Source organism: Oxyura jamaicensis, chromosome 4 (genome assembly GCF_011077185.1).
Source record: "Oxyura jamaicensis isolate SHBP4307 breed ruddy duck chromosome 4, BPBGC_Ojam_1.0, whole genome shotgun sequence".
In the NCBI taxonomy this organism is placed as follows: domain Eukaryota; kingdom Metazoa; phylum Chordata; class Aves; order Anseriformes; family Anatidae; genus Oxyura; species Oxyura jamaicensis.
In genome coordinates, this window is record NC_048896.1 from 95,488,239 (window position 1) to 95,492,276 (window position 4,038).

Below are 4,038 nucleotides of genomic sequence, written 5' to 3' on the forward strand. Positions count from 1 at the left end.
TGTGAAAAAAACGTCTGGACAGAGAAGCAGAAAATGCTGGAGGAAGTAGAAAATACTGAAGTGTCAGGAACTGAAACCACGGCAGTAAGTTTGCAGGGGCTGGGAGCTGTGCAGCCCTGGAGTTTGTACTGGAAGAGGGAATGACTACAGCTCTCAGGAGCAGTGATGTGGCAAAGAGAAAGCAGAGGGTAGGAATCAGTAATGGGAAAAGGAGGACAACGTGAAAAGGATCATTTACTGTGCTGCAGCTCATGTTTTGACCATAGAAAATAAGTCTGGAAAGAATCTCAAACCAGATCCCAACTCAGAAGCAAATCTAACCTGTCTCACAAATGTGTTTGTCTGCTTAATGACTGCCTGAAATGGAGGCACCATGACCTTCTTATCAAAGCTAGTCCACTGTTTACCTTTCAAATTGAGAAGTTCATTCCCCTGTCACTGAAACTCATTTTTTTAATAAATAAACTACTAAACAGAATTTGCTCCATGCCTAACCTGTAAATCCACAACAGGTTGTCTCATTCTGTCATAGCAGGGGAAATCAGAAATTAAAACTATGTATGCTCCAGCACTTTATTTCTAGGCATCTCCAAATGCAGAAAAACATCATCATTTGCATTTCACAGTGAGGGAAATGAGCCATAGGAACAGGAAATTATCAAGCCATACATGAATTCAGGAAGAGACTGCAGTCCATAGCTTTCCTTCCTTGAGAAGTTATGGATGAATCTCTCCACTCTAATTAGGGCCTTCAAGAGCTGCTTAGCACTGCCCAAAGAAGTCACCCACTAATATCAACTTCTGGCCCACAGCTTCTGTTCAGTGGTATTCAGGTCAGCCAAAGAAATTGCTCTTCACCTGGTGCAGCCTAAGGCCACCAAGACCACTTAGAAATAACTATTTCTAAATAGTCATCTGTTCTGTTTTGTTTTCCTAGGGGTGTAAACACTAATAAAAAAAATGTACAAAGTTTTCTGTGCAAGGTTATATTCATGAACAGACCCTTGCATCATGCCAGCAGCAAATCTGTGCTACCCATCATCCTGGGGAAACAGTCCTCGACCAACCTTCAGGGCAACTCAGCAAGCGAGCAGTCATCCACCCACCCAGAGCTGCACCAAAAAGGAAGCTTTCAGTCCATGCCAAGCAGCTGGAAGGATAAGCCATGAAGAAGACTGCCTGACACAGATGGGAAGGGAACCAGAGTTCAGCCTTGCAGCAGGACTGCCTTGGCTGGGGACCCATCTCACTGCAGACCTGGCCTCCCAGTGCCACACATCTGCCAGATCGTATCCCTTCCCTGGTGGTCAGTTTGAGTGCCAGATGATACTTTTCCAGCCAGGGAAGCAAGAATAAGGATTGTTTCAAACCCAGCATGTGTTGTGTGGGTGGTGAAAGCTGCTTTGGAATATTGAGTTTAGAGGAGATACCAGGACCTGATGGACTTTTTGGACCATCCATTTTACCCTTTACTTTAATAACCTCTAAACCAATTTCAAGGCCATTTTCAGTAATTATCAATGCTTCTGTATCTGAGGTAGCACTCTTAAAGATGGCTTTAAGGTGAGGTGAGGTTCCCTGTGGACCTCCTTTATGCCTCCTTCCTCACTGAGCCCTTCACTGAGATGTTCTGTCAAAGCTGCTTGTGTGATGTAGGACAGAGATGATGACTTTAGGCCCTTGACATAGAGGGACCCCTGTGACATGTGCTGTCATCTTAAGTACCTACACAAATGACAGGGAAGTGATGAAACAGGTTTTGGGAATAACCAGATATGATCCCACTCAGGTGTGGGACAAGTCTAAAGGCTGCATCATCGCCGGGAGAGGAATCGGGGCATAGGTACTTGCAATTCTAGAAAAAGAGCAAAAGGTAGAATTGTTAGAGCTCTTATTTACAGACATGTCCTTGGTCAAAAATAAATAATGATGAAGAAGCACAATGCAGGAAACATATGATGAAGCAGCAGAAAGCCAGAACAATGATCTGTGTCAAGAGCTTCCAGGCGATGTCGGCACTTCTCTGCATCCATGGGCAGAGGCACGCAAGGCCTGCCTGGTGTTCTCTCCCAGTCCATTTGGAGCAGCTCCTGTTGGGCCGGATGCTTCCCAGGCTCCCATGACGAGATCATACACTGTGCTTCGCTTTCCATCTCATGCCACTGGAATGAAAGGATGAAGCAATGGGCATGTGCTTTGCCACCAAGGTTTGCTAGCGCTGGCCTCCAGAATGCATTTTGCACATATGGTGAGGAAAATCTACACAGATTTCTCTTTTTTCCCCTCTTTTTTCTTTTTCTTTCATTTTTTTAAAAAAACAGTAACAACAAAAGCTCTGTTTATCATTAATTAAGCAGCTATGAAAACTATTTCCTTTGCACAGACTATGGTGTTTCAGTCAGACATCAGGTTACAATTGTCAAATGAAATTAACATTAATTGCCTACATATTCTTGCCTAATGAGTTATCGGCTTCATTCTGTGCTGCGGTGATCATGGAGTGATTATTTTGAGCCCTGAGGTTCGTGTTGTGTTTTATATTCCCACTTCTGCTCTCTTCCTGAAAAACTGGCAAGGATAGAGAGATCACCATCTCAAATTAGACTGGGCAAAAACCGAGGTATATTTTTCTGCTTACAGGAAAGGTTTCCTAGTTGAGACTTTCTAAAACTTCTACCCAATTTTTCTTTCCTGGCTACCCAGAGGCAGCAATGCTCCCCTGGCAGACCAGCTAGCAGGATTCTGCCATTTCTATATACAGCATGGCCAAGGGGAGGGAGAGAACACGATCGACTTCTCGCTGTGAACATGCGTGTCTTCTGGCAGTGCCTGGGAACACGCTCCAAACTGGGTGCAAGGGCAAGGTCATCAGCATTACCAGCATCACCAGTCCAGCACCAGTAGGCCCACATCTCCTCAGAGGCAAGGCAAAATGACAACAAATGTCTAAGGTCTGCAGGATCTAATGCTTGGTAGCACCTGAATCCATTATGGTGATCAAAATCCTGCAGTTCTGAAATAAGACTGCCTTGGTTTTCTAACCAGAATTAAACTCTGATTTTCCTCATTTTTTTTAGACAGAACTATGAAATGGAGAGAGGCAAACCATGACTGTGTTTGCTAGATTTATAATACTAAATAAAATGTGCAAAGGCCCATTCCCTGGCTTTGAAGGCAAAAGGCATAGCACAGATCCCGTACTCACTCCTCACTTCCAGAGGCTCCCTGCCCCTCACCCTTCCTTGAGAGAGTTACAGAAAGGCACTTTGAACCAAAACTCTCCTGGGATTAAAAAGAAAGGAAACTCAACTCACCAGAGTTTGCTTTTTGGATCTGCCTGACAAGCAGCGTGGCAGAAATACGATGCAGTCTCTCCTTCTTCATATAACATTCTGCTCAGATGGCTTCAAGGAGAGTGCACGAGCAGCCCACGGTGTGGAGAGGTGGCATAAATCAAGCCCATAAATCAGGCTTCCCACACTAGCAGAGAGAGGAGAGATTGCAGCAGGTGCACAGATGAGATCCCATGTTTTATTGCTCTCATTACCACACCCTCTTCTGACTTAGCAAACGGTTTGCAGAGGGAAGGGCAATTTCCTCCTTGCTCACAATATATGTGGAGTTTTGTGTAGAAGCACAGGTGTATCCAATGGACCTTCAGGTCTGGCAACCAGGTTTTAATTGAAGGAAAGAGACAGTTCTTTTAACAGTCAAACAGCTGCAGGCTGTGTGGAAGGATGACAGGGACCATGGGATCACCTAGTTTGCTCTCCTGCAAAGTCGCCCCATTTCTCTTGGCACGAGGCCCACTAGCGTGCCGTTGATCGAAATTTGTCATTCACTCATGTCATCACTTGGAGTTTAGTCCAAGCATCTTTACTCTCTCTGAGAAAAAAAGACGTGTTCAATTTCATGATTGCATTTTTTTGGCTTCTGCTGCTCCTTGACAGGCTCATCTCTGTGGCTGGGAGTGTCTGTCACCACCCAAACACTGTGGAAACGTGGCACTGACAGCCCGATGCCATCCAAATGCCTTTC

The 4,038-nt window shown here is 44.9% G+C and overlaps 1 long non-coding RNA gene across 2 annotated transcripts; it reads right to left on the reverse strand.

Annotated features, from left to right (window-relative positions):
• Positions 1-1,019: 1,019 nt before the first annotated feature.
• LOC118166517 lies at positions 1,020-3,572 on the reverse strand. Of its 2 annotated transcripts, XR_004750548.1 has the most exons (3): positions 3,315-3,572; positions 1,848-2,140; positions 1,020-1,725 (listed from the first exon to the last, which is right to left on the reverse strand). It is a non-coding gene; the product is annotated as an uncharacterized LOC118166517 (long non-coding RNA). The 2 variants fall into 2 exon arrangements; XR_004750547.1 differs by having other exon boundaries at positions 1,020-2,140.
• Between the last annotated feature and the right edge of the window lie 466 nt (positions 3,573-4,038).